Here is a 14,679-nt window from a genome sequence, read left to right on the forward strand (position 1 = left end):
AGTTAAAGGCGAGTTGACAGCACAAGGGAGTAGACGGTGAGTTGACAGCAAATAGTAGAACCAGTGCTAATATATTAGCGGGCGATCGCGGCCACATTAAATATAGCGCAAATCAAGACTTGTCAAACCATTTTACAAACTTAAAAAAAAGGATTTTACCACCCTACCCCTCAATTATTGCAACAAGGAACCATTGTCGAAGATACAAATAGACTTGTTTTCAGTTGTTCACCAGTAATTTTTTTACTTTTTAAAAATAAAATTGGGAAAGTTGAGAAATCGGGACAGTCCCGACTTATATTGTCTTCAAAACTCAGAAACCGGGACTGTCCTCCTGTGCACTGGTTGTGGGACAATGGCTGGAAGGGGAGGCCGGTGCCCGGCTGACTGTGCACGGCAGGCCGCCTGATCCGAGTGCACCCAGCCATGACCGGAGTGGTCGGGCTGGGTGTACGGCCCTGGAATTTGGGCATAGTCCTGGACCTCACGCCGGCCAGATAGTGAGGTCTGGAATGCAGTCAGGAATTCGTCCCGGGATAGTGGTTTGCTACCCCGATGACGCTTTCTATGGGCGTCAGGCGAAGACTCTTCAGATGACCATGCAAATGACTGTCTTTTCTGGGCTTCTGCCTCTTGTTTGATACCCGATAACTGGACGAATCCGAGGCCCTCTCAGAGGAAACCTGAGTGACAGGGATGCCCAAGCACCGAGTGAAACCAAAAGAGAAGGGCGGGCCCTGTGAGTGGGGTATCCTAGGTACCCGACTCTGCACCATCAATCCTTTTCCCCATGGCTAGCGCCCCACCGCCTATGGCTTGGGCAGGTGCCGTTCGAGTTGGATAACCTCGTAAAAGACTGTCACCGACCGTCGTGGGGGAATCCACGTGGTCGGTGTGGGCCGGGTACCCTGAGCCGTGTGGAGGGGGGATGCCCTCCGGCTTCAGAGACCCTGAGGCGGTGCCATCGGCCCCGGCACCTGTTTTCTTGGCCTTGCCGGGGCCTTCGATTGGGTTGACCCACGCACGCTGACCGAAGAGGGGGAGCGGGAAGCATCCCCTCTTTGATCGGTGGGTCCACCGGTCGACGCAGCCGACTGAGGCTGCAGGGGCGGTTGAAAGGCTGCAAGCCAGGCGACGGCGCAGCCCTCCGAGAGCTCCGACTGTCCTGGGGGAACGGACATAACCCCAGTATTGACAGTCGAAGCCCTCCCCAATTTCTTTACACTAATCATAATTTATCAATATAAACCACAAGGGAAACTGACTGGGTGAATTTGTAAATGATTTTTGGGGTTGAACAAAGAATTGACTAGAGTGGGATTCGAACCAACGACCTCCGGACCTCCGGATTAACGTGCCGGCACGTTAATCCGGAGGTCGTTGGTTCGAATCCCACTCTAGTCAATTCTTTGTTCAACCCCAATAATCATAATTTAATTCAAAGAAATCAAACTATTTTCAAACTCTCAACAACAAAAACTATAACTCTTCAACTTCTAGTCTTTATAAAAAAGCTCATAGAAAGGATAAGGCGTTTTTATATTATCACAAAAACAGCGAACTGTTGGACACAGGTTTATCACGTTCTTACCCACTCGCGGGTAAGAGAAGAGAGGATGACTCCGTGGCAAGCATGTTGTGGGTAGGACGGTGGAGGGCGCTATTGTGTGTGTGTGTGTGAAAGTGTTAGCATTATTGCCTCGCCGCATAAGGAACATGCAAATTAGTAATTCAACTCTACCGGTAAGTAGAGTGAAGTAGACTCATAATTTTACACAAGTGTGTGCAACCATATAGTAAGGACAGAGGTGCAACCAATAAAAATATCAAGTGTTATTTACCATAAAAATTAATTGTTTGCTAAATTTAAACTGACTAATCATGGTAGTTGACCTTTTTCTTAGTATTCTTATTGTAAACACTAAGATTACAACTTAAAACTTGGACACAAGTCAAAGGCAAGTTGTAAACGATCTTTGAAAAAAACCGAAAACCCCAAAACATCATAAACGAAAGACAGTGCAACAAATCAAAGTATCAAGAGTTATTTACCATAAAAATGAATTGTTTGCTTAATTTAAACTGACTTATCATGGTAATTGACCTTTTTCTTTAAAGTCTAGGCTCCACAGTGCCAAAATGGCTTTAAAACAATTTTACCTTACACTATTTGCTCCCCTCAATATTTTTATATGAAAATGTGCGGTAAGACATGCTGATCATGAATCAGGGTGGTGTAAAATAAATTGACCCAGCAAAAATGCATTTTTGGGTCAAAAAACAAAATGGCCACCGTTTTTCCCCTGAAACCATATTAAAAAAAACTCCTTTTGACATAACTACAAAATTTTGCTGAAAGTATAAGGTTTGTACATTTCACATTCTGAATATTTCAAAATTCAATATGGCGACCATTTTGCATAAAAAAATGGGGGAAAAACATTATTTTTGGAAAAATCTTTTAGTTGATTTGGTTAGGAACAAACTTGGTTGAACAGAATATGTGGTGAAAAATACACATCCGAATATTTTGAGACATGTTGATCATGAATCAGGGTGTAAACAATTTGTGTAAACAATTTTGACCCGGCGAAAGTGCATTTTTGGGTCAAAAAACAAAATTGTCCCCAATTCCCCCCTGAAACCATAAAAAACTTCCATTGGCATATAACTACAAAATTAAGAGAGATTCAGCACAAGTTTGGATAAAAAATAGGGGAAAAAAACACATTTTGGGGCAAATTTGAAGACAAATTTAGCCAGGAACAAAATAGTACAATTTGTTTGTTTCAGAGAAGGCATATCAGATGTGAAAAAAATCACGGATGCATAAGTTGTCTGCGTATTTACACCTCCACATCACTTTGAGAATCTTCTACAGTAGCAACATGTAGAAGATTCTCAAAGAGATGCGGGTATCTCCGCGTTGAAACTAGGAAAAGCTATTGGCCTTGATAACATCTCAACAGAGCAAATTAAGAAATTTGGCCCTGCTGCTAAGAAATGGCTATTTCAGCTGTACAACCATTGCCTGTCCACGAACAAGATGCCAAAGATCTGGAAGAAAGCATATGTTCTAGCACTCCTGAAACCTGGGAAAGATCCATCCATTCCCAAGAGCTACAGACCTATATCACTCATGAGTCACTTTTAAAAGCTCTTCGAGCGCCTCATACTCAACCGAGTTGGACCTTGCAGAGTACAATTGCAAGGAGCTGTGTTCAGGTCTGGCTGAAGCACAACATCTAGTGTGTGGAATCGATAAGAAGAAGTAGCAACATCGTCTACGTCACCACTGCATAAGCAAGATTGACTGCACGCTAGTTTCTTCCTCATACAAGGGCAGTTTTTTCCTGCAATGTTGCTTACAACTGCAGTAGTTTGTTCCGAAAGTTTGAGGGAAGAGGAGTAAGTAGCAAAAGTACAGGTTCCACACCCGAGACCGTTGATCTCCATCCTTATTTGAAACTCTGGTGTTTCTGATCAGCAGAGTGTGGGTTCGAATCCCCAGCCTTAAGCAAGACACATAACCATTGCTTCGTCCTTCTTTGGTCCCATGTGTTGTGTAAACGCATGTAACAGAACCCAGTGCACTTATCGAAAAGAGAAGGGGTTCGTCCCGGTGTTCCTGGCTGGATTGGCAGCATATTGCGCCACAGCACCTTGTAAACCATTACATGGTGCTTAAGGATTAGGTCTTATATCTCAAAATTAGTCCCACTCCTTGCAGTAATAATACCTGGCGCTATCCTTTGGCAAAAGGCGCGTTATAAATACGGTTATTGTATTGTTGTTATAAATACGGTTATTGTATTGTTGTTATTGAAAAATAGCACGTAAGATATGCTGACGGAAGGCATCATTTGTAGGATACGATTGAATATAAAGTTCCTGGCAACCTTTTTCAGCAAGCCTTTGAAAGAAATACACCCCCATTACACCGATGTCGGTACCTGATGCTCTTATAACAACCCGGGTGCATCCTCTGAGCACTCAGGGGACAGTATGTAGAAACACATGAGTGTCTGCCTCTCGTTTTAAGTGCTTACACGGTCATTGTCATCAAAGATAGTAGATTGTCCATCTGATGTCAGGGTTGTCACATGCTGTCTGTCCTTGAAACCAGCAGTAGGTGTCAGGATAAAGGCCAAGTCACACTGCAGTGATAACGAAAACGATAACAATGCAACCCATTCTATTGGTTGAGTTGCTCATTCAACCAATCAAGGGCGTGCATTGTTATCGTTCTCGTTCTCTTTATCGGGGCCTGCGTGACCGTGTCTTAATGCCTTCATCAAGCATGGCTGAAGCCTGTCTCCAGCAATCAAAGAGGAAGCTCAGCAGGTTGTACTTGCTTTCGCTGTTTGTGAGGATTTCATCCCAGTGCCTTATTGGAAGGCCCTTGCACAGTAGATATTCAACCCTGGATTCCGAACAACGATCTCTGCAGCAGCCACTGGCTGATTTCAAAACAAACATTCCCTCCATTTTTATCCTTGACATCATTCAGGCCATCATGCCTATCTGCAACAAAATGGATCTCTGAGTTCGATGATCCCTGTGTCACTAACTGAAAGAATCTCGCTTCGTACTTCGTCACTGATCTCGTTGTTAAATGGTTTGTTCTTATAAGTCCCATGACTTCTACAACAAGGCCTGCTTTATGGGTTACAGGAGACATTGTGACTGGCCAATCTTTAAGTCCTATTCGATTTTTGTAGATAAGCTGTAGATCTGCTTTACTTCCATTTCGAAGCCTGACAATCTTGTAGATGTTGTTTTAGAAGATCTTTCCTAACCAAATTTGCCAAAAGATTTTTCCAAAAGTTGTGTTTTTCCCAATTTTTTATGCAAAATGGCGGCCATATTGATTTTTTAAATTAATGCCAATGGGAGTTTTTTATGGTTTCAGGGGAAAAACAGTGGTCATTTTGTTTTTTGACCCAAAAATGCACTTTCGCCGGGTCAAAATTGTTTACACCACCCTGATTCATGACAGAGATGCCAACATTGAATTTAAAAAAAAGTAGCATCTCCCAAATGTTAAGGGCGAGCGCAGCTTGGGCTCCCTAAACCGATCTTTCTATTACTCTCTACAATGCTAATAAGCTCATTTTCAGGCATTGTTGTCAAATAACAATTACCTGTATGCATCAACAGAACAGCTACAAATGTTTATAATGGCCAGTGAAAAAAAACTTGAAAAAAACCCTGATTTCCCTCATCTTCTGACTATGTTTGAAAAATAAATGTAACATAAAAAATGGTGGCCTTACTTAAATGTAACATAAAAAAGGGTGGCCTTACTTAAATGTTTTTGTTTTAATGATCAGAAACGCAACAAGCTATTGGGAGAGTGAGGAGAAAAAAAAAGAAGAAAAAAAAAAAAAACGTGTCCGGATTTTGGGCAAAAAATACGTGTCCGTATTTTGGGCATTGTCTGGGCATTGTCTGGACATCGGCGCTACAATTACTGGTAGGAAAACATGGAAACTGTCTAGCTTAGACCTCACAGGCCACTCAGTTGAAGGTATTTTTGTTCAGAAGGTCTCCTTTTTTTGTCGCCATTATTTCGTACTTTTTTTGCCAAGCTTCGATAAAGTACATGTACAGCCAGCGTGGGCACAATAATAGTGGATACATGAGGAATGAGGTTACTGTGACACGTTAGCTCACACACAACCTCATTCCCCACGCACATGTGCACTATTCCCCCCATCGTGTAATAGAGATCAATGGGTACGATCTTGCAGAAATGCACTAGCGTAAAAAATGCACACTCAGCCGGCCAGCCAGCGGGGGAGGGCACGCAACAATCATTACGTCGAGACACGTACATTGTCCGAGTGAATTCGCCGCTATTATTCAACACTGCGTTCTAAAATTAAAAGTGTTTTTTCTTTTCTGTTACAATTGTTTTGATATTTTTCTTAATTTTTATTTCCACTTAATAGTTCATTAGTTGTTTGCATGTATTGTACGATTTAATAAAATTATATTGGCCGGCTTGTTTAGCGTGTTTTATTGAGTATTATCGTAGCGTCGTAGTCACGGCTCGAAATCGTATTTGCTACGCCCAAATCGTGTATGTTGGTATCTCTGTCATGATCAACATGTCTTACCGCACATTTTTATGTCAAAATATTCAGGCGTGTATTTTTCACCACATATTCTGTTCAACCAAGTTTGTTCCTAACTAAATTTGCCGAGAGATTTTCCTTAAAATTATGCTTTTTCCAAATTTTTTATGCTAAATGGCGGCCATATTGAATTTTGAAATATTCAGAGTGTGAAATGTACAAACCTAATACTTTCAGCCAAATTTGGGCTGAATCGGTCTCTTAATTTGGTAGTTAATGACAATTGGAGTTTTTTAAATGATTTTTAAACATGTCTTACCGCACATTTATATGTACAAATATTCGGAGGTGTTTTTTTCAACACATTATTCTGTTCAACCAAAACTTTATTTAATTTTGATCCTGGCCATATTTGCCTTAAAATTTTCCCTAAAAATTGTCTTTTTCCCTATTTTTTTATACAAAATGGCGGCAAAACTGAATTTTGAAATATTTAAAACAAAAAATGTACAAACCTATAACTTTCAGCAAAATTTTGGCTGAATCCGTCTCTAAATTTTCTAGTTATGTCAATGGGAATTTTGTTATATGGTTTCAGTGGAAAAATGGCAGCCATTTTGTTTATTGACCCAAAAATGTACTTTCGCCAGGTCAACTTTTTTTACACCACCCTGATTCATGATCAGCATGTCTTACCGGACATTTTCATGTAAAAATATTGAGGGGAGCAAATAGTGTAAGGTGTTCTCATTTTTGAGGGTCTGGAGCTACATGTAGGACTACTACTGATGGTTCATTCCTTTGTAATGTGCCACATAGATACCTGCAATAGCCTTCTTTACGGACTACCGGACACTCAAATTGCTAGATTACAACGCATAGAAATCTCAGCGGCCAGACTTGTCACCAGAACTCGCACTCCGGAATCCATCACACCCATTCTTAAGGATCTACATTGGCTACCAATACGGGCTAGAATTGATTTTATAATTTTGGTTCTGACTTATCAATGTATCCATTGTATTGCCCCTGTTTATCTTCAAAGCTTAGTTCAGGGGTACAAAACAACCAGTTATCTGCGATCTGCAAATAAATCCCTTCTGACTCCCCCAGTTATCAAAACCAAGTCTTTCCAATATGCAGCAGTTCAGTTATGGAACAGTCTTCAAGGGGTTGTTAAACAGGCCGAGACCTCAGAACAATTCAAAACTCGGTTAAAAACATATCTGTTTACTTTGTACAATAGTTGTTGATTTCCTTTTACAGCGCATAGGGACCTCACAGTGATATGCGCTATATAAGAATGGTTTTATTATTATTATTATTATTATTATTATTATTATATTTGTATTGTATGTTTGCACAACATTTTTATTATAAGTTGTTAATTTTTGTTAATAACAATGAATTAATAACACACCAACATTACAACCTAAAAACTAGGACGAAAGACAGTGCTTTTAATTAAAAAACACTTACAACAAGTGCAGAGGATCAAGCTGTGAAGCGAGATATATGCAACCATGTCAGTGTAGAGAAAGCACTGTATTCTTGTTCACAGGAAATAATCAGTTTATAATTAAATATACTCTATATTGAATTTCTGAGATATCTACTAAAAACAATTCTAAAAACTTTGAAGCACATTACAGTGAATACTAACTAAAAAGAGACGAATGGCACAGGGCGATGTGGGTAGGACAGCAGACAGCGCTAATGGTTTCAGATTCTTAGTGCCTTCCTGCAAAAGATTTCAATGTAAATGTAGTATTCGCTATACAGGTAAGTAGAGTGATGTGGACCAACACATTTAATTATCTTCTATAGCTGCTTTCAAGGGCCCTGATCTAAATGGAAGGGAGCTACATGTATATACATATATATATATATATATACATAATACAAATCCTGCTGTTCCTATAGACTCACCTCAAAATGACCACAATTGTAGGCAACATCTGATGCTTTACCCTCTGAACACTTCAATTGTGTGTCTGCGTTATTGTCTATAAGACACTTAACAACAGTTGTGAATCCTTGTTCAGCAGCATAACACAGTGCCTGCAAAAGATAACAATTTTTGTTAGAAAAATAAAGCTTTGTGTGATGAAGAATCTTGAGTTTCAGATTGCAGAACACCAAGATTACTGTTTAATAAATTAAACTTAGGAACAAGTTCAAAATTGAGCTAGACATTGGATGGAAACAGCTTTGTATTTTTCCCCGTTTTTTAATTTTTATTACTTTGATTAAATACTCCAGACCTTATAAATTGGTCTGACTTGTGATAAAACAGTCATTGAAAATTAGTCGAGTTGAAAAAAAAAAAAAAAATGGTGTGTTGACAACACAGATGCCTGCTGAGATAGGAGTTGTTACACCAAGTCCTTTTTGAGTTGTTGTTATAGCCAAAATGAGCTTAATATGTATCTGAGGGGGTCCAAAAACAATAGACATCTAAGGGATCCCATGACCAATCCACAAACCAAGTTTGGATTTGATATGCCAAGTCCTTCTTGAGATATCGCTCGGACAACACCTCTTTTGGTTTAGCCATATGAGCTTAATATTTATCTGAGGAGATCCAAAAACAATAGGCTTCTGGGGGATCCCATGACAATCCACAAACCAACTTTGGAGTTGATACGCCAAGTCCTTCTTGAGATATCGCTCGGACAAGGATGATGTGCACACACACACAAGCAGGCATGATTATGGTGCAGACCGCGGACTTCTCTTTGTTCTCCCATTGTTTGGATAGTTTATTTTTCAGACGTCCCCATGGGTTTTGTACACAAAGTCTACCGAGGACTGTTCTCTTTTGTTAAAGTCCTCGGTTATCTAACACACGCACACACACGAGTGTGTTAGCACCTGCAATCGGGGACCTTCCTCTTTGTGATAGCAACCGGGGACCACAATGATTTCCTTTGTGATAGCAACTGTGGACCTGTTGTCCCTTTTGTTATGGGTCCCCGGTTTGAATGAGGATACCTACCCACACAAACACACGCACATACATGGAAGGACAAGGCAAACACTATAAGCCCCTCTTCGCCAGGGGGGCATACAAACCTGGAAAATATTGATCCACTAAAAATGATCTAAATGACACCTCAGGCTTGTCCCAAGCCGAAGATGAGGCATGCTGGGGGTGAAGGAGCAGTGTTTTGACAATTTAGGATGAGGTACTGAAATCCCCCCCCCCCCAAAAAAAAAAAAAAAAAAAGAGTGTTGTTGGAGTCTATGAACGTATACTTACCCGCAGAGCCACTATGTATATCGCATTTTCCCTAACCGACAGGTTTGATTTGCTCTCGTCCCATATTGCCCCGCGGTCTGGCCGCCATGTTATCTTCCTCTTTTCTCGCAACTTATATACTCAAGAGGCTCGAGCAGAAGGGGGGAGGGTGGGATGCTCTACGGGTAAGTATTCGTTCATAGACTCCAACTACACCCTTTGGGGGGGGGGGGGGAGAGTCTATTTCACTCACTTACCCTTAGAGCCACTATATCGCATGGATTGGCACCGCTACAGGCGGTTGGTGCGAGAGCTATCATGTGCAGGCCACCCAGATGCCCCTCTCAGTCCATAACCATGCTGACTCACTGAAGTGAGTCTGCCTGGGGTTGGATCGGAGCCCTGGAATGAGCTAGAGAGGCGCGTGGTCAACAACAAATAATTACAACTGAATTAAATTCAGTATAATGAAATATTGGAAGAATAGAGGGTGCACTCGCCAAAAGGAGGGTGTCCGGTACCGCTACTTCTTCTGAGATGAGACGTCACCTCGGCTAGAGGGGGCCTTCGCTGCCATCAGAGCTGTACGGCCTGCTCCCCCCTCCTGTTGTGGAACATCCTTCAGGTAGCAAGACGTGAAAGTTCTTGGTGACTTCCAGCATGCAGCTTTGATGATATCCTCAATGGGAACTCCCTTGAAAAAGCCCATGATGAAACCATTGCCCGGACCTAATGAGCATGGGCCGGGTTCACCGAGGGCGTAGGCCAGTTTGCTGCTGAGCCCAGATTTGATTGCCTGAACAATCCAGCGGGCAATCGCATAATTGGATGCAGCCCGGTAGGGGGAACAGAGGTGATGAACAGCTGTTTGCACTCCCCTCTGAGGCCCATGGTGCGACTGAGATACCATTTCAGCCCCCGCAAGGGGCACCATAGTCTGTCTTCCGGAACTGAGGACAGAGTTTTCAATTCAGGACCCCAGCCTCGGGACGAGGCGAACTCCACCTTCGTCCCAGCGTATGTGACCTGGGTCAATCGTCAATACATGAATTTCGCTCCGCCGTCTCGTAGTTGCTGCTGCTAGGAGAAAGGCCACCTTGATGGACACTTTCGTCAGGGATACCTGGCGCAGGGGTTCGAAGGGGGTCCTTGTTAGGGACTAGAGAACCTGAGTTAGGTCTCAGGAGGGAACTAGCTTCCAGCCTGGGGGGAGTTCCACAAACATGCCTTTGATAAGTTGGGAAAGGGCTTTATTGTCCGATACCGATGACCCGTCGGCAGACCCGTTGTGTATTGCCACAATGGCTGACTCGGTAGTTACGAATAGTGGAGACAACAAGATTTTCTTGGAAAAGGTGGACGAAGAAATCGCCGATCACCCCTACAGTAATGCAATTGCTGCAGCGCTTTCCGAAAGGCCTGCCGCTCTGAGGGATCTCATGGTACAGCCCAGCAAGTCCAAGGCCTGCCGCTGTGAGGGATCTCATGGTACAGCCCAGCAAGTCCAAGGCCTGCCGCTGTGAGGGATCTTGTGATACAGCCCAGCAAGTCCAAGGCCTGCCGCTGTGAGGGATCTCATGGTACAGCCCAGCAAGTCAAAGGCCTGCCGGTGTGAGGGATCTCATGGTACAGCCCAGCAAGTCCAAGGCCTGCCGCTGTGAGGGATCTTGTGATACAGCCCAGCAAGTCCAAGGCCTGCCGCTGTGAGGGATCTTGTGGTACAGCCCAGCAAGTCCAAGGCCTGCCGCTGTGAGGGATCTCATGATACAGACCAGCAAGTCCAAGGCCTGCCGCTGTGAGGGATCTCATGGTACAGCCCAGCAAGTCCAAGGCCTGCCGCTGTGAGGGATCTCATGATACAGCCCAGCAAGTCCAAGGCCTGCCGCTGTGAGGGATCTTGTGGTACAGCCCAGCAAGTCCAAGGCCTGCCGCTGTGAGGGATCTTGTGATACAGCCCAGCAAGTCCAAAGCCTGCCGCTGTGAGGGATCTTGTGGTACAGCCCAGCAAGTCCAAGGCCTGCCGCTGTGAGGGATCTTGTGGTACAGCCCAGCAAGTCCAAGGCCTGCCGCTGTGAGGGATCTCATGGTACAGCCCAGCAAGTCCAAGGCCTGCCGCTGTGAGGGATCTTGTGATACAGCCCAGCAAGTCCAAAGCCTGCCGCTGTGAGGGATCTTGTGGTACAGCCCAGCAAGTCCAAGGCCTGCCGCTGTGAGGGATCTTGTGGTACAGCCCAGCAAGTCAAAGGCCTGCTGCTGTGAGGGATCTCATGATACAGCCCAGCAAGTCAAAGGCCTGCCGCTGTGAGGGATCTCATGGTACAGCCCAGCAAGTCCAAGGCCTGCCGCTGTGAGGGATCTCATGGTACAGCCCAGCAAGTCCAAGGCCTGCCACTGTGAGGGATCTCATGGTACAGCCAAGCAAGTCAAAGGCCTGCCGCTGTGAGGGATTTCATGATACAGCCCAGCAAGTCAAAGGCCTGCTGCTGTGAGGGATCTCATGGTACAGCCCAGCAAGTCCAAGGCCTGCCGCTGTGAGGGATCTCATGGTACAGCCCAGCAAGTCCAAGGCCTGCCGCTGTGAGGGATCTCATGGTACAGCCCAGCAAGGCCAAGGCCTGCCGCTGTGAGGGATCTCATGATACAGCCCAGCAAGTCAAAGGCCTGCCGCTGTGAGGGATCTTGTGGTACAGCCCAGCAAGTCCAAGGCCTGCCGCTGTGAGGGATCTCATGGTACAGCCCAGCAAGTCAAAGGCCTGCCGCTGTGAGGGATCTCATGATTCAGCCCAGCAAGTCAAAGGCCTGCCGCTGTGAGGGATCTCATGGTACAGCCCAGCAAGTCCAAGGCCTGCCGCTGTGAGGGATCTCATGGTACAGCCCAGCAAGTCAGGTGTACATGTAGGTCCCTTGGAGCTGGATGCAGAAACCCTGACAACCTTTGGAATAGGATGTCTGGCCTCTGCAGAAGGATCAAGGGGTGGTCGACAAGAAGTCTGACAAGCCTGGTGAACCAGGGTTGGTGGGGCCAAAAGGGGGCGATGAGCAGGATCTTGCTACTTTCGCGCTTTATCTTTGCCAGCACTCTCGACACTAGGGAGATTGGGGGAAGGGCGTAACCCAGTATCCCGTCCTATACCATTGACAGGGCATCTGTGTGAAGAGCCCGGGAGCGTAGTTTCAGGTGCAGTAGACGGGCAACTGAGCATTCGCTGCCGTTGCGAATAGGTCTACATGTGGCCGGTCCATCCGTCTGAAGAGTAGTTGGGCAATCGCTGGTAGCAGTGACCATTCTGTTGGGACTATCCTTCCCCGGGACAGCGCGTCCGCCAGATCGTTGGACCTGCCCAAGATATGAACCGCCGAGAGATGAATATTGAATCCGGTGGCCAAATGGAGGAGGTTCCATGCCAGTAGACAGAGATGGGGATCGGGTGCCCCCCTGGTGGTTGATGTATGCGACCACAGTTGTATTGTCGCACCTGATCTGCACGTGGTGCCCCGATATTTGGGGTTTGAACCGCTCGAGGGCATTCACCACTGCCCACATCTCCAGTAAGTTGATGTGAAGGGTTTGGAAACTTCTTTCCCATACACCGCACACCTGTCGTGGGGGCAGTGTCGCCCCCCAACCCGTCAATGAAGTGTCTGTCGTGATGATGACGGACAGTCGGCTTTGTCGAAAGGACAAACCCGTCGCTATGTTTGCCTCCTGGAGCCACCTTTGGAGATGGGGATGAATATGGCAAGGTATCGGGATCATGTGACCCAACTTGTCCCGCTTCAGTCGGTAGAAAGCTAACAAGTGTAGTTGCAGGGGCTGCATGCGGAGACTGCAAAACCCTACCAGGTCTACCATGCTGGCCATAAACCCCAGGAGGCGGAGCCAAGCAAGGCCGGAGGCCGATGTTCTCTGTAGAAAAAGTTGAACACATTGCCGCAAAATCGCCACTCGCTCGTTTCTCGAGAAGAGAGGGCACTGGTGTCTGGCGGGCTAGGGTCCCCGACGGGGGGCTACTTGTAAATTCTAAAGCATAGCCTATGCTTATTGTTTGAAGCACCCACTCACTGGGGATAATTACGCCCAGGACCCTTGGAAGAGTTGGAGTAAGTATTCAATCAACAGGAGCACGAACGAGGATGCCCGCATCTCGGGGCGGGGCGAGGTCAATCTTGCGCATGGAGTCCTCCATTTTGGCTCGGACCTTGTCCGTGAAAACTCCCTTGGCTGCCGAGGCTGCCCCATTGGCCACCAGCTTGTCCTTGACGGAATCAGAGATCGATGGGACTGAGAATTTTTTTTTAAAGTCTGCCTGTGGGAAAGCAGTAGTAAGCTGTCTCGCGTGATTTTACTGGCTTCCGCTTGGTGGCCTCGGCAACAGCTGTCATGTCATCGGCGCAAACTGAATCGAGGGGCATGGCTGGGAAGGTTACTGACTTCGGCTCAACTGGGGCTGTGCGTTTTTTGAAAGACTGGGGGGCAGGGGCTGTGTCAGTGTCCGCCTCAGTGGGAAGTTCAGCACTTGTATGGACCAGCCTCAATTGGGTCTCAAAATTGGACAGCCTGTTCAGTCAACAGTATCCTCATTCCCAAGAGAGTCATCCGAGGACCCCCACCCTTATCCAGTGGGTCGGCGTGAGTGGCTACGCTCGCCGCCCGTGAAATATCATGTGCAGTCATGCCCACGCGAGCTGCCACTTGCAGACGGTGGACGGTGAATCGGTCACCGCGGCGGGTCTAGACAGGGATAATTCCTCTGCCCTAGTGCCCAAAAGCCCACCTGAAGTTACGGGTTGCGGGCTCGCCCTAGCTCGCTTGCCGCAACTTCCTTTTATCGAACCACCTTTGGATTTCTTACCCTTGGTCGATTTTGCCTTTGCTCTCGCCCCACTGGTCGACGCCGGAACGGAGAACTCGCTTGAGCCCCCCGCTTAGCCAGTGGGGATCCCGACACTACCCAGTGCCGGGCGGGTAACATGCCGTGGAGAGGACACTACTGTGCCCCCAGACATGTCTATAAATTAAGATCTGAATGTCCATATTACGGCAAAAAAACAGCATTTTGAGAATCCAAATGTATCACTCTAAAACAATAAGAACAATTTATACATATTTTCAGTTCTTGTGTTATACAGTGTTTTTCGTGAGAATTCTTTTTTTATACTTTTGAGATTTGGATTTCCATGTTAAACAGTAAAAAAGAAAAAAAAATAACAATATCATTCACCTCTGACTTGGCCTGTGCGCTAACGATTATTTTTGTAAACTTGTAACCATTTCTGATTTAAAAATAATTTTCAGTTAGAAAATATCGTACACTAATAATAATTTAACTTAAAATGCGCCAACTCCAGACAATGCTC

The sequence above is a fragment of the Asterias rubens genome, chromosome 2, assembly GCF_902459465.1.
Source record: "Asterias rubens chromosome 2, eAstRub1.3, whole genome shotgun sequence".
Taxonomy (NCBI): domain Eukaryota; kingdom Metazoa; phylum Echinodermata; class Asteroidea; order Forcipulatida; family Asteriidae; genus Asterias; species Asterias rubens.